The following is a 24,313-nucleotide window of genomic DNA, read 5'->3' as shown; positions in this document are numbered from 1 at the left end:
CCTTAGCCCTTAGTCATTCCTTGTACATGTTTCCTTTCTTGATGAATGGCCAGCCTTTCAAAATGAGTTGAAACACCTTAAGAGATCTGGAACCACTAGGGGGGCTTGACTGTCATTGCCGTCTGCTCTCATGGGGGAACAGTAGACGGACCCCAACAGAATGGGAGACACACCGGGGACAGTTCACATTCTCCGTCACACAGCCAGATTGACTGAGGTGCTTAAGGCAGGGGCCCTCCTGAGATTATCACTTGAAATAGCTTTGAAACCTTGACCAGGAATTACCCCAGAGGCTACGTTTTAACAAAGTAACAGATTGGCACACAAAATAAGCACTGTGTTCCTTTAAAACACATTTTAAAAAATCTATCTGCGATCAAAAGGCTGTTTCCTGAAAGCAGGGGTGAAGAAGGGAGGGGGCAGGGAAACTACAACAATCAACCAAGTGCCACAGAGTCTTGTTCATAACAAATACACAAAAGGCGATTATACACATGAACTTCCCCAGATGAAGTGCAGAGAAATCACATCGATGACACCTGTGGGAAGACACAATGGAGAAGTTTGATATCAGCAGCTAAAACTAGACCAGGGGCCGAGTATGGAACAGACCATCAGTTGCTCATATGCATGTTCAGGATAAAGCTGACCAAAATTAAAACAGGCCTAGAAGAGCCAAAATGTGACCTTGAATCTAGCCCATCTGAATTTCAAGAACATCTCTAGAACAAATTTGACACATCAAACACTAATGACAGAAGACTTGATGAACTGTGGGAGGATATCAAGGCCATCATTCACGAAGAAAGTAAAGCGTCATTAAAAAGACAAGAAAGGAAAGATCAAAATGGATATTAGATGCTCTGAAACTTGCTCACAATTGTAGAGTCGCTACAGAAAATGGAAGAAAGGATGGAGTCAATGAGTTCAATAGAAATTTTCAAAAGGCACCTTGAGAAGACAAAGTCAAGTATTAGGATATTATAATGAAATATACAAACACAGAATTAGAAAACCAAACGAGAACATGCTCAATATATCTGAGGTTGAAAACACTCAAGAAAATATGCAAGCCTTGAGTTAAATTCTTGAAAGATTCTACAGACAGAATGTTGACTGATGCAGGAAGCATCAAGAGAAGATGGAAAGAACACAGAGTCACTGGACCCAAAAGAACATTGGCATTCCACCAGCTCAGGAGCTAACAGATGAGCAAGAGTCCGTGGTGCTGAAGGAAGAAGTTGATATGGTACTGAATGCATTAGCTAAAAACTAGGCTCCAGGAATGATGAAATACCAATTGAAATGGTTCAGCAAGCTGATGAAGCGCTGGAAGCTCTCACTCATCTATGCCAGGAAATTTGGAAGACAGCTACCTGGCTAACTAACTGGAAGAGATTCATATCTGGGCCCATTCCAAATAAATTCCATCCAACAGAATCCTCAAACAATATCATGGATATTGCACATGAACAATATTTTGTTTAATATTATCCAACAATGGTTGCAGCAGTACATTGACAGGGAACTGCTAGAGGTTCAGGCCAGGTTTAGAAGAGGGCATGGAACAAGTGGTATAATTGCTGATGCCAGATTGATCTTTGTTCAGAACAGAGAGTACCAGGACGATGTCTGTTTGTGTTGCATTGACTATGCAAAGGCATTCATTTGACTCTGTGCACCACAGTAAACTGTGGGTAACCTTGACAACAATGGGAATTCCAGAGCACTTCATTATGATCATATGAACTTATACGTAGATCGAGAGGCAGTTGAGAAAATGGAACAAGGCTCTACAGCATGATTGAAATCAGGAAATTTGTACGACAGAGTTGTGTGCTCTGAGCATACTTATTCAATCTGCACACCGAGCAAATCACCAGAGAAGCTAGATTCCATGAAGAATTAAAAATTGCCATCAGGATTGGAGGCAGCTTATTAATAACCTGCAATATGCAGATGACACAACCTTGCTTGCTGAGAGTGAGGAGAAATTGAAACACTTGTTGATGAAGATCAAGGATTGTAGCCTTCGGCATAGTTTATAATACAATATAAATGAGACCCTCACAACTGGTCCAATAGGTAACATCATGATGGAGAAGAGGTTGAAGTTGTCAAGGATTTTGTCTTGCTTGGATCTACAATCAATGCTCACAGAAGCAGTCAAGAGATCAAAAGACGAGTTGCATTACATAAATCTGCTACACAAAACCTCTTTAGAGTGTTTGAAAACAAAAAGATTACTTTGAGGACTAATGTACACCTGATTGAAGACATGGTATTTTCAATTGCCTCATATGCATGTGGAAGCTGGACATTAAATAAAGACGGCTGTAGAAGAACGGATGCATTTGAATTGTGGTGCTAGAGAAGACTGTTGAAAGTCTCATGAACTGCTAAGAGGACAAACCAATCTGGGTTGGAAGAAGTAAACCCAGAGAATGCCTTAGAGGCAAGAATGGCAAGACTTCATCTTACATAGTTTGCACATATTGTCAGAGGAGACCAGTCCCTGGAGAGGGACATCGTGTTTGGTGAAGTGGAAGGGCAGCAAAAAGGAGCCTCAAGGAGATGGACGGACACAGTGGCTGCACCACTGAGCTTGGGCATAGGAACACTTGTGAGCATGGCACAGGACCGTGCCGTGTCTCCTTCTGTTGTTCTTAGGGTGACTAGGGGTCAGGGCCACCTCAATGGCACCCAATGATAACAACGATGAGCAGCAGACCCGATAGGTCTGCCCTATAGGACAGGGTGAAATTGCTCCCTGGTGTCTCCGAGGCTATAAATCTTTCCAGGAGGTGGCAACCCCATCTTCCTCCTTCAGAATGGCTGGTGAATTTGAACTGCTAACCCTGTGGTTAGCAGCCCAGCTTGTGACCCACTTTATCACCAAGGCTAGCGCCTCAGGACAGGACATGGTGATATTTTGTGAAAATTCAGCGATTTTAGTAGAGGCGATCAAATGGCAAATGTACGCTGTAAACTATCACTGATAACCCAGTAAAATAAAAATTTGAATGCCTCACAAGGTTATCTCTTTCTGATAACATCATTGTATAATATTTACGTTTACACAGTTGTCTCACTATAAGCTTTTCTGTTTAAACTTCACGCAACCCGGTGAGATAGGTTTTATTATTACCTCCTGTTTATAGACAAAGACGTCTGAGTGCTGCCTGGGTCTTCATGTCATTAGGACTCAACCTAGATCCCAGCCCCAGGAACTGTGTAACCCAAAAGTTGCTTCTAGAACAAACTGCCTTACCCATAACCCCTTGGACCAGGGAAGTCTCATTAGGTATCTGGGCATTAGTAACCGCTGAGTGAATCACAGTGGGCAACTTCTTCCTCATGAAGGTGCCTTGGACCAAGGCTTCAACACAAAGAGGTGATGCTGATGACCAAAGACTTTGAGACTAGCTGTTCTTGCCATTTGGATTACAGATTTGGCCCGTTGGCAAAGAGAGGAAAACAACCGATGCATAAGTAAGAGAGGGAGAGAGAGATCACACAAGGGAGAGGGGCTGGTCAGGAGAGAGTGAAGAGCCAAGTCTCTGTGGAGACCGGGGTGATACTGTCTATGTGCACAGCTGCTAATCACAATTTTGGAAATTGGAGTCTGCCCAAAGGGACCTCAGAAGAAAGACCAGACAATCTCCTTGAAAACCATCAGCTCCGTCCAGCACAGCTCCGTTCTGACGCACACAGAGCCACCATGAGTCACCATCAAGTTGATGGCCACCGGGAGAGCTGCGTCAAGTTGATGGCCACCCGGAGAGCTGTGTCATCCCCAACAGCTTCCTGGCTGCAATGTGTGCATCTGCACTAAGTCCCCCCTTTTCTAGATGGCATCAGTGTGGTCCTGCTCCTTAAAACCACGACAGCAAAACCAAAACCAAACCAAAAAACCAAGAGAGCTGTTCTTTCCACCTCCTATTTGGCAGAGTGTGGCTTTTCTTTGGACATGCTACCACTGGAGAGCAGTGCCTGGAAAGGGCACCCTGCTTGGTAAAGGCGAGGGCCAGCAAATAAGAGGAAGGCCCTCGACGACATGGGCTGACCCCGTGGCTGCAGCCGTGCGCTGGAACATCAGCACAGTGGTGGGGCTGGCCAGGACCAGGCTGTGTTTCGTTCTGTTGTGCACAGGGTCACTGTGAGATTTTTAAACTATGATTTTTACAGCACCTTACAACAACATTTGACATGGCTTCTTTGACTGATCCCGAAGCAGTGGCCCCTGTCAGGTACCCGGAAAAAAGACCTATGGAACAAGAGGTCTTCATGGAAGATGGTTGGTGCCATTCCCAGATTTTCTGCTCATCTGTTGTCCCCACTGTCCACAAAGAGAGCGCCCAGAGCACTCGGCCAAGCCAACATGTTTGACTCTCCCAGGTCGCCAGGTGAGCACGCCACTCATAGAACACACTGGCTGAGTACAGGTGGCTGGTCTGGCTCTTTGAAGATCAGCTCTCAAGAGGTTACAATTGGTGAACAAGAGAAAGCAAGCTACAATAATATAAACTTGATGTTTTGATTTTTAAACACTGAGATAGTGTGCCAAGTGGAAAATTTCTTACAAATGAAAGGGCAGATCTTTTTTTCAGTAAGGGAAAGCAAAACAAAACACTGTCATGGAGTCAATTCCAAATCACGACGACCCTCGAAACACGAGTGAAACTACTTTGGAAGAGCGGCGTGTTCCCTGTGGCTAAGGACGCAACAGCTGGGTCAGGGAGGCAGTTGGAAGCATTATTTTTCTGTCAGGAACAATATCTTTTCCTGCTTCTTAGATCTTCCAGCAAGAAGAGTCATCTGGCAGATCACCTGAAACTCCTTTTGTGTTTTGCTTCTGTACTAAATTATGTGCATAAATGAAACATCTATAGGTATAGATTTAATCTGCATCATTTTCCTATGTTCAGCCTTCGGGGAGGAGTCACTTCCCTGAACACGTTTTACTTGTCTTCACAAGAAGAGAGAAATACAAGAACCCCAGGTGTTTAAATCAAGACAATCAAGAGGTAGCTGCCTCTGCACCCCGGATATCCTAGCCCAAACAAATAGGATTCATCTTGAATGGGGGGAATGCCTGGAGCTTGCCAGGATCGGGGCATCAAACAGACTATGGGAAGCACTTGCCATCTCTCAAAAGGAAGATATAATCATTCAGGCCCCTGTTAGATTATCCTGGTAATCTGATCATTCTGCTAGCAGGGTGGTAGGGCAATGGAGGACCAGTTAGGGATGTGTTTGGCACAGTTAAGGATGTGTTTGGCTGAAGAACAAACAAACAAAATAAAAACATTGAAGTATCCAAAGAGGAGGCACAAGAAATGATAAATAAGCCATTTTGATTCAAAAGTTGTTCCAGGAAAAGGCAGAGGTACGTCAGTGTAGGGTCACGATAACCAGCAATTATTGGCCATCTATTAAGGGCTGAAGGATTCCTGAGGCCACAATGGTTAAGTGCTTGGTTTCTGCCTGAAAGGTTGGTGGTTGAAGCCCACCAGTGGCTCCGTAAGAGAAAGGGTCTTGCGATTTGCTTTGGTGAAAGCTACAGCTTGGGAAACCCTGTGGGGACGTTTCATTAGGAGGTCGTGGGGCACGTGAGAGTAGCTATGTCCAAGGGAGTGGCACAGTGGCCACCGCCTGTGGGGGGAGGGTGTTCTGTTCTATTACACATTGGGTCGTTATGAGTCAGAACCTACCTGACAGCACCTATCACCAGCAACACGGAAGTGAAAGGGCATCAGAACCAATTTTGCCAGAAAATCTTATACATCAGTTTGGACACGTGCACCCACAGCTGGCAGTGCTAGTAATATAGATGCCATATGCCCTGGATGACCACGCCCTACTGACCTCACGAGCAGTTTCACAAGTCCAAATCATCATGTATGTAGGAAGAGCTCAGCTCGGGGCCTGGCCACTTTGGGAAGTCTGCGGAAACGGATCTTATTCTTCAATTGCTGCTAGGCTTTCTTTAGGACCATGCAGTTCTCAACCCTACCAGGCCCAGTGTCTCTATCTTACATCACTTACTTTGTAACACTGCCCGCCTCCCCCATGTGCCTTCTGTGTTTGTCCGGGTAGACTAGAGAAACAAATCCATAGAAACTCACATGTGTTTTATATAATAGACAGACTAGACTCCACCCTTTCACTCTTAATCCTCAAAATGACCACTGATTATGTAACTAGCACACCATCATTAACTTTCAGAAAAACTCCCAAGGTGCACTCTTGAAAGATCCCATGGGTAAAATCTTGCATGATGGAGAAATTATCAAGAGATAGAAAGAACACACAGTCACTGCAGCAAAAAGAACTGGTCAACAGTCTGCCATTTCAGGAGGTGGCATATGAACAATAACCAATGGTGCTGAAGGAAGAAGTTTGAGCTGCATTGGATGCATTGGCCAGGAAAAAGGGTCCAGGAATTGATGGAATGCCAATCAAAATGTTTCAGTAAGCTGATGAAACCCAGGAAGCACTAGCATCAATGTCAGCAAATTAGGAACACAGCTACTTGGTGAACTGCCTGGAAGAACTCTATATTTGTACCCATTCCAAAGAAAGGTGACCCAACAGAGTGCTCAACCTACAGAATAATATTGCACGCTAGGAACATTTTGCTTAAGGTCATCGACAATGGTTGTAGCAATGCATTGACAGGGAGCTGCCAGAGGTCCAGGCCAGATTTAGATGAGGTCATGGAACAAGGGATATTATTGCTGATTGTGGCAATTACATAATCTCCTGTCAACTTGCAAAGGGGTGGGGTCTAGCCTGTCAATCAGGCCATAGCCAATGAGGCCTCTGTGTGGACCTGGCCGTCTCTTGAGGATTCTGGGAACTCCTGTCTTCCTCCCTGGAGGTGGGACACACACTTGCTGTGAGACATTCCTGTTAACAAGCCACATGGAGCTGCGCTGATGGAACCAGAGCCCTGGAACTAGAGGAGCCATGTGGAGACCCACGCCAGTGCTGAGATGCTTCCATTGCCACTGGATCCATAAGACTTTCCACCCACTGACAAGTGATCTTCCTCTATTCAGCATCATTGTATGTGTTGCGTGAGTGTAAAGAGGAACTTATGAACATTGGACATTGGACATATGGGCCAATATTGGACTTATGGGCTTGATCTGGACTGGGCCGGGATGTTTTCTCAATATACAATGACTCTTTATATAAAGCTCTCTTATACCCATATGAGTGTCTCTGTATTTGTTTCTCTAGTCAACCTGGCCTAACACACCGATTTCAGATGGATCTTGACTGAAAGCAGGGGATACCAGAAATATGTTTACTTGTGTTTTATTGACTATGCAAAGGCATTCGATTATGTGGATCATAAACTATGGATAACCTCGAGAAGAATAGAATTTCCAGAACGCTTCCTTGTGCTCATGTGCAACGTGTACATGAATCAAGAGGCAGTGTGGGAATGGAACAAGGGAATACTGCGTGGTTTAAAATCAGGAAAAGTATGCATTAGAGTTTTATCCTCTCACCATACTTGTTCACTCTATATGCTGAGCAAATCATCAGAGAAGCTGGATTATCTGAAGAAAAATGTGTCATTGGGATTGGAGGAAGGCTTATGAACAACCTGTGATAAGCAGATGATACAAACTTGCTTGTTGAAAGTGAGGAGGACATGTAGCACTTGCTGACAAAGACCAAGGATTTCACCTTCAGTAAATGTTACCATTTAATGTAAAGAAAATCCAAATCTTCACAGTTGAACCAATAGGCAACATCATGATAAATGGAGAAAAAGTTGAACTTGACAATGATTTTGTCTTACTTGGATCTATAATTTATGTTCATGGAAGCAATCAAGAGATTAAAAGATGTGTTGCATTAGGTCAATCTGATGTGCAAGACTTCTTTAGAGTGTTGAAAAGCAAGGTTGTTGCTTTGAGGACTAAGGGGTACCTGACTCAAGCCATCCTATTTTCAATTGCGTCATAAGCATGGGAAAGTTGGGACTGAACAAAGAAGGCTGAAGAAGAATGGATGCATTTGAATTGTGCTGCTGGAGAAGTGTATTGATAGTATCGGGGACTGCGAAAAAGGACAAACTGATCTGTCTTGGAAGAAATATGCCTAGAGTGCTCCTTATAGGCAAGGATGGGGAATCTTCATCTTTTATACTTTGGACACATCGTCAGGTGTAATAGTCTGAGTACTTTGAAGAAACAAATCCACAGAAACTCATGTACAAGAGAGAGTTTTATATAAAGGTTAAGTGTACATCAATAAAACATCCCAACCCAGTGCTGCCCAAACCCACAATTCCAACATTAACCCATACGTCCGATACCAATCCACGAAGTTCTCCTCCATCTCACAAAACACACACAATGATCCTGCCTGAAGTAGGAAAGCTGAATCAGTGAACATGTAAGCATCTCAGCGCTGGCAGGGGTCTCCGCACTGCTGCTCCAGCTCCCAGGGCTGCATCAGGGTAGGTCCATGCAGCTTCTCCTTGGGGATGTCTTGCAGGAAGGAAGCTTTGCCAGCTGAAGCAGGGAACTGGCTAGGGCAGCTGCACCCTGTTCCAACCATCACCAAGCAAGAGACCCGAGAACTAGAAAGGCAAGGCTCAACAAGCCATTTATCCCTCTGCCCTTCAATTAACCCCACATGTGTTTATCGGCCAGGTTGGCACAATAAACTACCTACCTCACCAGGAGAAACCAGAGCCTGGCAAAGGGCATCACTCTAGCTAGGCTAGAGGAACAGCAAAGATGAGGAAGGCCCTTTAATACATGGACGGACACCGTGGCTGCAACAACGGGCTCAGGCATATAAACAACTGTGGGGATGGCGCGGGCCAGGGCAGTGTGCTCTTCTGCTGTGCACGAGGTCACTGGGGTCTGGGACAGCCCAAATGGCACCTAACAGCAACAGCACACGTGATTCCAAAGGCTGGTGCAGGGGTCCAGGGTGACTAACCATCCTCATTCTCCGGGACTGAGGGATCACTAGAGTTCCTGGGTGGTACAAATGGTTAGGGTGCTGGTTGAGGAGCTAAGTGGCAAACTCAAATTTTGCAGGCTTGAGTCCACCTAGAGGTGCCTCAGAAGAAAGGCCAGGCGATCTACTCAAAAATCAACCAATGAAACCCCATGGCGCACAGCCCTACTCTGCACCTTTGAGGTGTCCCTGAGGCAGAATAAAGTCAATGACAACGAGGGGCCAAGGGTCCCAGGGTCTTGGCATTGTACTGCTACACCCGAATAAAATATGAAGGAGAACTGAAAGGAACGTGTTGTCAAATAAATTCATATGTATTGGAAGCATTTGCTTGGGAGTGGCTACATTAGGTGACGCATGGCAGCAGTCAGTTGCTTAAACATACTGATAATAAATGAATTAGGATAAAAGATAAGCAGGAATATTAAAAGTCAACTTAAACAACTGGAGATAAAATTTCATACTAGCCAGCAATCACTCTGCTCAGTATTTCCTCAGAGAATAAGATCCATACCTCAAACGGACATATGCCCTCCCACGTTCATAGCCGCACTGTTCACAAGAGCAAGGACATCAGTGGAAACAGCCCAAATGCCCATCACTAGAAAAACGGATCAAGAAACCTTGGTACATTCACGTAATAGAACATGACGTCACCAAGCAATAATGATGAAATCCGGAAGCACCTCAGGACCTGGACGGACCTGGGGAACGTTATGCTGCGGGAAGGTCGGAAAAGACACGTGTTGCACGAGAGCACGGCCACAGGAGAAAAGCCAGCATCAGGACTTGCAGACCGAAGGAACCGACTGTGCAGGTTTCCAAGGGAGTGAGAGCATGAGCGACAGAGCAGAAGACTGGAAGGTTTTGCCTTCGGCGAGAGGGAGGACTGAGGTCCAAAGGAAGGAGAAAGGAACTTAGAGGGCGGGGGTGTGAAGAATAAGGGTAGAAAGGATTGATGAGTGTTTTCAACTGTTGAATGCAATGTTGATGGTCTGAAGTGTAAATCCCTCATCTAGTTCAGAATAAAACTTTATTTTTTTTAAAACAACAATCTATACAAGAAATAGAAGAATAATCAGATCATTTCCCTTGAAGGTAAGTATTATAGGTTACAGTAGAATACACTTGAATAAAATCTAACATTTAGAGAAGTAAAACGAGACTAAATTTAAGAAACGAGGACAATACGCATGTGTCAGTTTTCTGATGCTGCTGACACAGACCCGAGGAACTCTGGTGCGTAATGGGTCACTTTTACAAAGTCAGCAGTTCAAAACCACCGGCACGCCTCACAAGAAAGTTGAAGTTTACTATCCCCGTAGAGACTTACAGCCTCTGAAACTCACAGGAGAAGTTCTAGGCAATTCTGTAGGATCACTATGACCCAGAATTAGTTCTATAGCAGTGAGTTTCTGTACTTTTAAAAGATATACAACAGACTTATCACAAGGGAGTGCTTTTTGCAAACAAATTTATTTTCTCACAGTTTAGGAGACTGGAAGTCTGAGTTCAGAAAGCCAGCTCTAGAAATAAATATGCCTGTACCTGGAACAATGCCTGACTTCCAGTCACCACTCTGTGAGTGGCACTCTACCCCACTGTCCCTACCCCTTGAACACCTCACACTCCAGCCTGAGAGTCCCAGAAGTTTCTGTTCCCTCTGCTTGAAATGCACGTTCCCTAGGCTGAACCTCCCACCTAAAGCAACCATCTAACATGCCTAAATCCCACCCCCTTTCCCTGGCCTGTCCCACGGCATTTTGCATGGACTGAAATGGTCACATGCAGTTGTTTACTTGTTTATTGAAGTCTTTTTCTGCCCAATGGGACACAAATTTGGTTACAGCAGGGCCCTTGTCTGCCTGGCTCACCACTCTGTCACCAGCATCTCTGAGCGTGTCAGTCATGGAACAGACACTCAATCAATATTGCTTATGTGGTCAGTTTATTGTCACTCGATCAGAAGCCTGGCTTCAACTCGAAACTGATCTAGCTAAAAAGATCTTAGCCTCTGTCCAAATCCAGAAACTTCCTCTCGTTGCAGATAAGAATAGAGTAGAAGATGCCTTCCTAATACCAGAACACAGACAAGCAAAGGCGTGAACACACATTGAACCTGGGATGAGACCCCTGGCTTAGAGGGTGTCCAACGAGAAGGGGACCAAGAACTACCATATATTTAGTCCTGCAATGCTCCCCGTGTATTAATATGGCAGGTTTTAACCTGATAGGCAAGGATCTGCACTTGTAAGAAATGATACAGGAAATTTGCTCCTAGCACCAACCTGTCGCGCGCTCAGTCTCGCCAGCAAGAAGGACGCGCCACAACAGGATTCTTCCACAGGCGTTTAATGCGGGCGGAAAAAGACCCCGAAGCCCCAAACTACTGCTGCTTATATGCGCTCTATGGGGACGTGCTGTGCATTGATTGGTGCGTTCGCCAGAACCCTTATTAGCATACTCCAGGGTGGAGTTATGACTACGTCATCTAAGCAGTGCGCATGCTCTAAGTGGTTGTTTACCACTTAACTGGGCCACCGCCCTGACTGCCCGGCGCCATCTTGTAATGGCGGCGAGAGCTGCGGCTTCCCACATCAACCCCCACGTTAGTGTAAACAGAGATCAATCAATTAAGAAATTAATCTGTACAAAGCAACAATTCATAGATTGCAGCTCGCAGTTGGACTATACTCACATAAACTCCTCATATCAACAGTATCTTAAATTTTATGTCCTTGGATAATTTCTTTAATCATTTTATTGGGGGCTCTTACAACATTCCATACATAACATTTAATTGTATCAAGCATATTTGTACGTATGCTGCCATCATCATTTTCAAAACATTTTCTACTTGAGCCCTTGGTATCAGCTCCTCTTTTTCCCCTTCCCTCTCCTACCCTCCCACCCTCCCACCCTCTTGAATCCTTGATCAATTATATACTGTTATTATTATTTCATATCTTATTTTTCCTTCACATTTCTGTTATCCATCCCCTTTTGGGGGTACTATATATCCAACCTTGTGATGGATTCCCCCTTTCTTGGATAAATTCTTGATGTTTGCAATGCAATCGTCCTATATCCCAGGGGATGACTAATAATGTCTTTATTTTTCTGCCTTTTGTTTGTTATTTTGCTTTTGTTGGGTTGTTGTTCTTGTTGGTTTGTGTTTTTGTTACTATATGACCACCAAAGGAAACCAGAGTTGTTCATAACCTCTGGACAAGCAGATGGATTCTGAGCTCCCACTTAATTCTAGCTCTCATCCAAGAATGCCTAGTTCTTGTAACTTGGCCCTGCTTCATGAAGAAATCACTGAAGATAAGGTTGCTACAGCAAAGTGTGGTGAAGAAAGCAGATGGTGCCTGGTTATCAATTGGTGTAGTGTCTGGGGTCTTCAATGCCTGTATTCAAACAAGCAACCACCTAAGGGAGGCATCAACTAAGTCCACATGGAAGAAGCACACCGGCTGTGTGATCCACAGACGACAATAACAAAATCCAAACATGATGAAGGTAAAGGTATCAGAGCTTAAATTGTGAACACCCCATTTGTAGAAGGCCATGGAAGACAGTGGGAGCCCAAAACCCATCTGCAGACCATCTAGTTGGATTAAGCCTCTGGCAGATCCCTTCCAGCCACAGGTAAGAGACTCGAACAGCTTCACTATGAGACAGCGATTATTGTAAACTTAACATTGGTGGATCTAACCCTGGTTCAATACGATGCTTGGTCACTGACCTCCCTTTTGACCAACCTGAATTTGCTCTAGACTCAAGTATTTCTCGCTTATTCCATGACAGAAAGTTCTTCTCTGGCTTTTTAAATAAGAACCGAAAGTTCTTCTCTGACTTTTCTTTCTTAGTTTTCATTTTTATCTTTGTATTATTTTTGCCATTGTTTTGGTTGTTCCTGTTGGATTTCCCCATTAGGAAGTACAGGAGGAGTGGGTGCATGTAGACAATAACTGATGGAATGGTTTATTTGGGACTTGGGGTGGGGAGTGGAGGGTGGGAGGGAATTTGGGGAACAAGCAATGAATTCTGAAGTGGGGAGGGAGCATTAGAAAGATCTTAATGATTCAAATCTTTTAAAAAGTGATTTAACTATGGAACTGTGTGTTATGTGCTTATTACATCAAGAAAACTATTTTTTTTAAAAACAAAATTGACCAATGGTCACCATGGATGAGGAGAAAGAGTTTTTGTTTAGGGAGCATTGAGTTTATATTAATTGTCATGGAATAATTTGGAAATGGTTACCAACAGTGTCTGTACAGCACAAAAAGTATAATAAATGACACTGAATTATACTTGTAGAAGTTGTTGAATCTGAGAATGTTTTATTGTGTATATTGTTGCCACAATTAAAAAATACACGAATGACAATGAGTACAAGGAGGAAGAAAATGTTGTAGAATTGATTGTGGTGAGGATTGCAAAACTCTTCTTGATAAGATTGAATGATTGAGTTGCGTGACAGGTGGATGATGTGCCAATAAAACTGTTAAAAACAAACAAAAGACCTGACCTCATTCGTTCCAGCACAGGGCATCTGAGCATACGTGGTGGGATGAACAACCCTCGTCTCTAAAGAGCCAGGCGTCTTTCTCTTTCCCGTTTCTTACAGAGACCTCAGGAGCTCACTTACTTGGAATTGAAACGAGGAGTCGAGCTGAAGCCAAGAGCTAAGAAGTTCGGATGTAGACCATGAGGTGAAACACAGGTACCAGGCCAGCAGGAGATTCCGTGCTCAGAACTGTCCATCTGAACGGCTCTGTCAGACGCCCAAGGCCTCCTCGAAGCCAGCAGCCGTGCCGGACTCTGTCTACTGGGGTCTCTAACAAGCCCCTGGAGGACTGCAGCCTGGGGAGAAATACACTCTGGTCACGTTTTCGGTGTAAAAGCAATGGTGGCCATTCCACCAACATCTGCAGAGTCCTGGGGGTGCCGTGGTTCTGTCGGACTGCTAACCATCAAGTCAGCTGTTCAAAACCACCAGCTGCTCCAAGGACAATGATGGTGTCAAGGAGTTCATGTAGGAAAAGAATGTCTGCCAACGGATTGTGGTAGCAATTGCACCTTCTACTTGACATGATTGAAATTTGGAATGATATGATACATGGATTAAATCCCAACTAATAATTAAAAAAAAAATTCAGTCTCAGAAACCCACAGGGGCATATCTACCCTGTCCTACAGGGTCGCTGTGCTTCTGCATCAACTCTCTGGCAGTGGATTTTGAGTTTTACTCCTCGGTGTGCCAAGAGGGGCTTAGCCTTTTCCTGATGGCTGAAGCTCCGATTCTCTGAAAAACTCGGGCTGCCAGAAAAGAAAGACATTTTTTTCTTGGAGAAAAAAAGTCCAAAAGCAGGAGAAAGACCCCTTAAAGCTAGAAAACATACAAACAGTTGTTGCTGTTGAATTGATTCCAACTCAGGGGGACCCGAAATGCCTCGGAGGCGAACTGTGGGCCATCGGCTGCGTGGCTGGTGTTTGAAGGAGGGGCGCTCAGGCTTTCTTCCTAGGTGTTCAGGATGCACGGAGCCCCTGACCTTGCATGAAGCAGCGGAGCGCTTTACCACCGGCCCGCACATCCGCTCCACTCCCTGCCAGCGCGTCCATCCCGACTCACAGCCACCTGGTCGGACTGCTAGAGCTAGAACTGGGCCCCTCCGCGCACCGGGGGTGGGGGGTGGGGGCGTGTCCGAGACCGTAACTCTTTACAGGAGTAGAAAGCCTCCTCCTTCTCCCAGGGTTCCTTAGTTGTCCTCTCCAACGCGGTTGCGCTTTTGTTTGATTGATTTTCCTCTTAAATGATCGAGCCGCCGTTAGCTAATATCCTTCCAGACCAGGTGTTGGAAAAAGCAAGCCGTTACCAGTGAGGTGTACATAGGTGTGAACTCCTCCCACCAACGGTTACAAAGATCTTAGACGAATTATATAACCTGCCTGGGCTGACTTTTAAAATTAGACTAACCTGCCCTCCGCTGGCTCCATGTAAGCGCCCAAGTGAGATTGTAGTGTGTATAAAAGGCTTTGCACACCTTCCAAAGGACCAAATGCCAAGTACTAATTTCTTCACCATTAAGTAGGAGGGTGACAATTATCTCTGAGAGGGGACGGTGTTGAGGAAACGCTCCCCACAGCTTCGGTTCTTAGAGAAAATGGACCAGGAGAGACGAGGAGGAGGAGGGCACAAATGAGCCTAGTCCGGGAAGAGTCACAGCCGAGTTATCAAGCAGGATGAAATGACCTTGGTTCTTAATCAGTAACAAGCCTCTGAGCAGCGAAGGGACTCTGCTTGGGATTCACCTTCAGAAAGCCTCGCTTCTGTCCCAGCCTCTGTTGCTTACAAGGGAGCTGGGGCCAGCCCCATCACTTCTCCTGTTCTTCATCGGTAAAACCGGCCTACTCCTACCTGCCTTCCAGAGCTGTGAGTAAATGGAACCACACTGATTTCCAGCAAGTCTCTGATCAAATCCAGCTGTTAGAGTTGACCCCACATGTGTCAGACCACGTGAGTGTCAGCGGAGACCTGTGCTCCAGGGGCTTCTCGGTGGCAGGATCTGCAGAAGTAGAAAGCCAGGCTTTTCTTCCGAGAGTTCTCGGGCTGGGCACAGAGCACCACCGCTCAGTTAGTAGTCAAGGATATTAATTAGCTATTTGCACTCCTACGGATCTTAGAGATAGTAGTTTTTCTGAAGCTGAGCACTCCTGAATGAAACTCTGAAGAGGCAGAACTGATGTACATGAACCTCAGGTTTGTATTAGTATTTTGCCCACAGGCGTCTAGATTATGTTGTGGCTAAAAGTATGTCCAACGCTTCTGATGAATCCCTTCTGACCATGGACCAGGACTTTGAGAGCCTTGCTATCATGCAAAGTGCATTGTACAGTGGATTATTGTTACTGCAGATACAGTTAAATCCTATCATTTGACCTCCTTTCTGACCCATTTTAAAATCTGTTATAATTTTAAATATTTTCTACTTTCTTTTTGTTTGAGGTTTTTTTCTGTTTCACTTTGTTATTGTTATTAGGTTTTTGCTATGTTTTTCTCTATCTGAAATCCAGTGGTGGTAAGCCTAGAGACAGTAACTGGGTTAGTGATTTCTTGGGCGCATGGCAGGGGAAGTTGGGCGGAAATGGGGCGCAAACAATAATGAGTACAAGAAGAAAATGTTCTAAAATTGATTGTGTTGATGATTGTACAACTCTTTCTAATATTATTGAATTGTATGGCATGTGAATGATATGCTAATAAATGGTTAAAAATAAAAGACTACATCTAAAATTTCAGCAACTTGATTTTGTTTAGTATGGTGAAAATATACATAAAAAACACATGCCATCTCAAGAATACCTATACGTGTAACTCGGCAACATTAATCATATTCTTCAAGTTGGGCAATCATTCTTATGGTTTTCCAAATCTCTCCACTGGCACTAACATAATTTGACTTTATGTGCCTAAGCAAAATCTCCTACTTTCCTCCTCGGTCCCATCTGTGGTAACTACTGGATACTCGTTGGTTTCTAGGTACTTTCTTACTTCCCAGAAGTGAAGTCATGAAGTGGCTATCCTCTGACACAGCTAACTTATTCACTCAGTAGGAGGTTTTGAAGTTTCACCCGGCTGTAGCGGGCATCAGGGCTCCCCTGAGGCTGCATAGCGTGCTATCTTGGCGACAGATGTGGTTTACGATAGACCTCTTGGTTGTTTACATCCTTTGACCGTTGCGGAAAGTGCTGCAATGAACACTGGTGCGTAGGTTTCTGTCAGTCTTCTAGCCTTCGCTTCTGTGAACACCAGGGGGCTTCAGTGAGTGGGTGCAAAGATGGAATGAAAAGATATTAGACATTTTCATTGATGGTGTTTTGGGGTCATATGGCTAGTCTATGTTCAACTTCTTGAGGAACCGCCTAACTGTTTTCCACAGGGGCCAGACCCTTTTACAGTTCCACTAGCAATGGCTGTGGGATCCAGTGTCTTCAGAGCCTTGTTTCGTTTATTTTGTTCCTTCATTGTCGTTCCAATGTGGGTGGGGTAGTATTTCATTGTGGTTATGATTGGCATCTCTCTAATAGCTAAGGCTGCTGCGCATTAGCATGTTGAACGTGTGCTTGCTGTCCATCTGACTATCCTCCTCAGTGAAATGTTGGTTCATGTTCTTTGCCCATTTGGGGATTGGCTTGTTTGTCTATTTGCTGTTAATTGGTACATGTTCTATATACATCTGGGCATTAGATCCTCATTGGAATATGAGGGTCTCCAAAATTCTCTCCCATTTCTCCCATTCTATAGGCGATCTTTTTACTGTGTTGATAAAGTCATTTAATGAACTAAGACATTGTTGTTGTTTTTTTAGAAGATCCAACTTACTCACGTTGTCATGTGCTTTTGTTCTCATCTCAATCATTAAAACCAGGCTCTCACTGTCCATCACTCTTTTTTTCTTCTAAGAATTTTATGATTTTAGTTTTCAGATTTGAGTCTTCGATCTATTTTGAATTGGTTTTTATATGTGTTATGAGATGTGGATTGTGTTTCATTCTTCTGCTTCTGAAAATCCAATTATTCCATGACCAGTTATTAAAGAAATGCTTCCTTCCCCTTTGAATAACCTCAGCACTCTTGTCTCAAATCAATTCATCATACACATGGATTTATTTTTCAACTTTAAAGTCTCATCTATTGTCCTGTTATTATGCCAGTACTCAACTGTTTTAATTACCTGGGCTTGTTGTTGTTGTTAGATGCCATTGAGTCAGTTCCGAACCATAGGGACCTTATGCACAATAGAACGGAACACTGCTCGGTCCTGCACCATTCTCACAAGTGTTCCCATGCTTGAGCCCAGTGATGCAGCCACGGTGGCATTCCATCTCGTTGAGGGGCTTCATCTTTTTTGTTGCCCTCCACTTCACCAACCATGCTGTCCTTCTCTGGGGCTGGCCTCTCCTGACAACATGTCCACAGTGTGTGAGATGAAGTCTCCCCATCATAGCCTCTAGGGAGCACTTGGGTCCTACATCTTCCAAGGTAGATTCGTTTGTCCTTGTATGAGTCCACGTACCGCCAACACTTTTCTCCAGCACCACAATTCAAATGTATCAATTCCTCAGTCTTATTAAATGTCCAAGTTTCACACACGTATGAAACCACTGAAAATACTGATAGGCGCACCTTAGTTCTGAAAGTAACATCCTTGGATTTCTACACTGTAAAGAAGTCTTATACAGCAGGTTTACCTAATACAATATGTTTCTTCACCTCTTGACTGTTTCTACCATAAACATTGATTGTAGATCCAAGCAAAATCCTTGACAACATCAACCTTTTCTCCTTTTACCATGGTGTTACTTATTGGTCCAGTTGTGAGAATATTTACATTAGTCATAATCACTACTGAAGGCTGTGGTCCTTGATCTTCATCAGCAAGTGTTTCAAGTCTTCCTCATTTTCAGCAAGCAATGTTGTGTCATCTGCATATCACAGGTTGTTAATAAGCTCTCCTCTAATCTTGATGCCACATTTTTATTCTTCTTTTAAAAATTATTTTATTGGGGCTATTATAGCTCTTATCAAAATCCATTGTGTCAAGCACACGTTTTTATTCTTTATGTAATCCAACATCTCTGATGATTTGCTCAGCATACAGATTGAATAAGTGTGTTGATTGGATACAACCCTGTGTACACCTTTCCTGAATTTAGACCATTCAGGATACCCTCATTCTGTTGGCCCACCTGCTTCGTGATCAAGGTACAAGCTCAGCATAAGCACAACGGAGTGTTCTGAAATTCCTATTCTTCTCAAGGTAATCATAGTTTATGATCCACACAGTTGAATGAGTCAATAAAATACATGTAGACACCTTTCTGGTATTCTCTGCTTTGAGCCAAGATCCATCTAACATCAGCAATGACATCCCTTGTTCCACATCCTCTCCTGAATCTTGCCTGAACCTCTGGCAGCTCCCAGTCAATAAATACACTGCTACAGCCATTGATGGATGATCTTCAGTAAAATTTTACTTGCATGGACTATCAATGCTTTGGGGACGTTGGAGAGGAGGAGGTGGGGTGGGGGAAGGAATAGTGTTAACAAACCCAGGGCAAGGGAACAACAAGTGATCCAAATCGGTGGTGAGGAGGGTGTAGAAGGCCTGGTAGGACATGATCAAGGGTAATGTAACCAAGAAGAATTACTGAAACCCAAATGAAGACGGAGCATGATAGTGAGACAAGAAGAAAATAAAAGGAAATAGAGGAAAGAGCTAGGAGGCAAAGGGCATTTATGGAGGTGTAAATAAAGGCATGTACATATGTAAATATATTTATATATGAACATGGGGAAATAGATTTATGTGCATATATTTACAGGTCTAGTATTAAGGTAGCAGATGGACATTGGGCCTCCAATCAAGTACTCCCTCAACACATGAACACTTTGTTCTATTAAACTGGCATTCCATGATGCTCACCTTCCTGACACAGTTGCTGAAGACAAAGCAGGTGCATAAGCAATTGTGGTGAAGAAAGCTGATGGCTCCCGGCTAACAAAAGATATAGCATCTGGCGCCTTAAAGGCTTGAAGGTAAACAAGCAGCCATCTAGCTTAGAAGCAACAAAGCCCACATAGAAGAAGCGCATCAGCCTGTATGATCACGAGGTGTCACAGGGATCAGGTATCAGGCATCAAAGAACAAAAAAATCCTATCATTGTGAATGATGGGGAGTGCGGAGTGGGGACCCAAAGGCCATCTGTAGGCAACTAGACATTCCCTTATGGAAGGGTTGTAAGGAGGAGACAAGAAAGTCGATGTGCAGTGTAGCAACGTTGAAACATACAACTTTTCTCTAGTTCCTAAATGCTTCCTCCTCCTGCCCCCCATCCCTCAACTATCAGGATCCCAATTCTACCTTACAAATCTGGCTAGACCAGGGGATGTACACTGATACTCATGTTACTATCTATTCATGGTCAACAGGGGCTCTATCCCAGCCCACTGTCATCCTGACTAAGCCCCAGACTGAGAGGACAGCTGCCATCAGGAACAAAGCTGGTTTCCATGGTAGGAAAAAGATAAGATGGTGAAGCATCCTGACACATTTTATTCCAGTCACATTTTATTGGTCAAAGCAAGTCACATGGCCATTCTTTCTCATGTGTGAGGAAGTACAGTCCACCACATGCCAGGAATGAAAGAGAACAAGGGTGCTTGTGAACATTTCTCAATGGCTACCACCGTTCAGGAGCAATGACTTCCAAAGGAATCCATTCTCTCTTTTCCCAGAGAAAGAGTTGCCATGAAGGAGCTTGCTGAGAACTGGCACATTACCAAGGATCTGTTATTCTTTTCCTGATGAAAACAATTTATTGACAAATAGCCTTGCCCGGATCATTGCACTTTTGACAATCGTTTCAGTTGCTCTCCCCACTGCTGAGTTTAACTCCCTTTAGGTAATTTCTGTAGGCGGCTTTATTATAGTCAATGCATTTTGCATCTTTATTACATAGAGCAGTGCATTTTCTACACCTGTGTGTGGTCCCCTCCTCCCTCCCATGCAACAAAGGTAAGCCTCTTTTAAGCTTTTCACTCCCACAGTTTGAATCCCCACGTTTCTGACAGCATTACAATCATGGAGCCCTGTCTCAGAACCCTGGGCACGAAATGGCAATGTTGAGTGCCCATTTCTCACTAAAAGTTGGTTCTCTTGTCTTGTGACCCAGAAGTGTAACAAAATGTTGCTTCCTTCCTTAGTCACCGCGGGCTTCCATAACAGAAATACCACAAGTGAGCTTCAGAGAAAAGAAATGTATTCCTCATAGTTCTAGATCAAACTAGCGCCTCAGCGATGTTCTTTTTTTTTTTTTATGGACCTCTCTTCCAGTTATTGGTGACTTATCCATCCTTGGCATGTTTTGGTGTTTCTTGGTGTCTGTGTTTTTCTTGTATTTCTCTATGTTTATTCACCTCTTTGTATAACTCGGAGCTGACTTGCTTTATAGCTATCTTAAAGTTTTAAAAACCAAAGACATCACTTGGATGACAGTCGAATACCTGACTTATGCCATGGTATTTTCAAGCACTTCCTCTGCATGGAAAAGCTGATTAGCTAAGCAGGAAGACCAAAGAAGAGCGGACTCGCTGACACTGTGGCTCTGGTGAAGCACACGGAATATTCCATAGTCTGCCAGAAGAGCAAGTAGATCTGTCTTGGAGGAAGTTTAACCATGAGGATGGGGCCAGTTACTGAAAAGAAACATGACGATTGGTAAGGTGAAAGGTCAGCAAAAAAAGGACTCCCCCCTCCCCCCGCCCAATGAGAAGGCTGACTCAGTGACCACAACACTCTCCTCAACCTTGGCCCTGGCTGGGAGCACATGCAGGATCCAGTCCTGCTTCATTTTGTCACTGTGAGTTCAGAGCACTTAACAGCACTCAGTCAGGACCTAGAGAACACGACAAAGACAATCAGATCACCCCACCCAGTTAATGACATCACAGCTCGCCCAAGCTGGTGCTGGCCCCAATGGAGTTGTCAGCACCACCCAGAAAGATGTGCGGGATTTACCATGTCTACTAAATGTATAGATGGCCCCAAAACAAATACTGCGGAGTTTCCTTTTTCTCTCTCTTGCCTTTGACCCCTGCTTGCTACCTGAAGCCCCAGCGGCTCCCTGTCGGGACGGGATCGGCTCGGACTCTTTCTGTAGTCCCTTTCTCTGCCTCTTGCAGCAGAAGCGGTGTCTGTGTCCTCGAGACAGTGTTGTAATTTGTTGGGGGGGGGGGATCTGTATTAAACCTACTTGTCTCTTCCTTTCTGTAATCGCGGCTCTCGGGGTCTCTATGCCTTTTGAGTTAGATAATTCTCTGGCTTGAAATAAAGAGCCATCTCTCATCTCTAACCTTTCTTTATCTGGCTATCCCCAAACCCTTCCTCTTCATTTCCTGTGATATCCTGGTCCCCACAAACCTCACCTCCCTCCATAAGTGTATTAATTAAAGGTCTCGCTCTGTCTCTGAAAGACCTAGCACGGGGATGCTGGAGCAGTGAAGCTGGTAGCTTGGAGTATTGGAGTAGGATGCTAATAAGGTTGCAGTCAGAGCTACAGTCAACTGAAGGCTTGACAGAAGCTGGAAGGTTGGCTTCCAAGTAGATGCACTCCCATGACTGCAGGGTTGGTGCTGGATGTTGGCAGAGGCCTCAGTTCCTCACCTGCAAGACTTCCCAAGGGGTTGTTTGGGGATCACCTGCCCTGAATGAGTGAGCCAACAGAGGCCAAGGTAGAAGGTGCAATGTTTTTGTGACTGAAATTCAAAGTCACAGTTCCTTCTACAGTATTCTACTGCTCACAGGAGCCAGCCATGATTTAGCATTGTTGTTAGGAGCTGTTGAGTCAGTTCAGACTCACAGTCATCCTATGAACAAAGAAGGAAACGCTGCCCGATTCTGCAGAGAGAGAGAGAGAGAGACAGAGAGACAGAGATGCAGAGATGGAAATACCAGGAAGGGAAGATAACCGAAGGCCACTGTGGAAACAGATTACTGTAGGAAGTAAGACAGGAATTCTCTCTCTGACTTCAGTTGAAGTCTGCCCCAAATATAAAAATAACAGGAAAGTAAATTCTATTAAGGCAAGGATTTTTCTTTCTTTCTTTCTATGTCTTCACTGCTCATTACTGAGGGCATTATGTAGCAAAAATAGCTTCTCAATAAATGTTTTTATAATAAAAATGTATGAATGGATACCAGGAAAGCATTAAAAATAAATTAGTCTCTGAATAAAATATTTCAGCTATTATGCTTCATTTGAAGAAAACAGACAAATACTTGGAGTATGTAATAACAGTCAATACATTGTAGGCATCCAATAAACCAAGGAAATAACACACACACACACACACACACACACACACACACACACACACAAAGTCTCCTCCAAGTTGGCTCAAACTCATCAGTTAGTAGAAGCACAGTTTTACCAGGGAAGCAGTACAGCACTGAAAATAGACTTCGGGTTAAAGTCAGGAGAACCAAGATCTTGTCTTTGTTCTACCAACCATTAGGTTGGTGACCTTAACCTTCCTGGACCTTACTCTCCCCACTTTTAAAGATAAAAGTTTTTACCTCACCTTGAATCTTACCATGTACTTAACATGGAGTCTATGAGAAAGTACTTATTTTTTCTCTTTTAGCAATTTATTACCAATTTTATGTATTTATTTCCCATCAGTTTCATTTGCAAGTAATTTACATATCATATAATTGAATAGTTCAATTATTCAATCATATCACGGAGAGCTGTGCAATCACCCCCACATCAATTTTAGATTATCCCCACTCCCCCTGGTCAAATAGCCCTTAAGATGATTCATGCAATTACATCCATTCTAGTGCTCCCTTGTTGCTTCCGGCTTCATTAGTTACTCCTGAAATCCCCATTCCCTTCCTATCTTCCCCACACCCCTGTATTACTTATATCTCCTCATATCCATTATTATCATATGCCTCCACTCCTAATGAGCTTCACAGCTGGGAGACCCAATAGAAAACAAAATCATGTTAAGGCAGAAAGGGTATAAACATAGTAGTATACAGACAAAAATACTAATAATGCATAAGAAGGAAAAGACCCCAACCATAACCAAAAGGCCAGGGAAGAAATTTCTGTCATGGAACCAGTAAGAGATACTTGCACACACACAAATTCAAGTTCTGTCTAAATGGTGGTCAACTGGCCAACTGTCCAGTTCAATCCAGCCTGATCCAGATTCCAATGGTCTCTGCCTAATAGTCAGGCTGCTAGAAAGGCCTCTGGCTAGCGCGGATCTGCCAGTCTGACCAGACACTCTGCAGATGAGTTTTGGGCTCTCACCCTCCCCCACAGCCCTCCACAAATTAGATGTGCATAATTTTGGCTTTGATACTTTTCTCCGCACCACATTTGAGATTTGTAATTCTCATCTTTGACTCACACAAGCTGGTGTGTTTCTTTCCTGTGGATTTAGTTGACTCCTCTCTTCGATGGCTGTTTGTTGAATACAAGCCAAGAAAGTATTTCTAGTCAACTTTATTTATGCTGTAGGTCTTCTGTGTACTTTAGATTTGAGGCTGAGATGTGCACATAAGTTTGGTCTGTGGAAAGTCTTTCCATTAAGTGTCTAACATCTATTTGTATAATTATTTCCAAAGCCCCCTGTGAAAGAATTTAATTTTAGGAATGAGATTCTTTTGTTTTTAAAGTATCAGTAATGGGAAGGAAAGGCAATTTAAAATGCAGTCTTGTGTCTACTCATCA

At 43.9% G+C, this 24,313-nt stretch overlaps 1 protein-coding gene across 2 annotated transcripts in view; it reads right to left on the bottom strand.

The window, feature by feature from the left end:
- The window catches only part of LRRC8D (leucine rich repeat containing 8 VRAC subunit D), a 204,244-nt gene that overhangs the window by 5,072 nt on the left and 174,859 nt on the right, over nucleotides 1-24,313 (bottom strand). The window contains exon 4 of one of the 2 annotated variants that reach the window (XR_012786112.1): nucleotides 13,652-13,866. The exons of the other annotated variant lie outside the window; for it this stretch is intronic. The gene's annotated coding sequence lies outside the window, so the exon portion shown is untranslated. The remainder of the gene's footprint in view (nucleotides 1-13,651; nucleotides 13,867-24,313) is intronic. 2 annotated transcript variants of the gene reach the window in all.

Source organism: Tenrec ecaudatus, chromosome 1, assembly GCF_050624435.1.
Source record: "Tenrec ecaudatus isolate mTenEca1 chromosome 1, mTenEca1.hap1, whole genome shotgun sequence".
Taxonomy (NCBI): Eukaryota; Metazoa; Chordata; class Mammalia; order Afrosoricida; family Tenrecidae; genus Tenrec; species Tenrec ecaudatus.
This window is presented reverse-complemented; position numbering and strand designations above follow the sequence as displayed.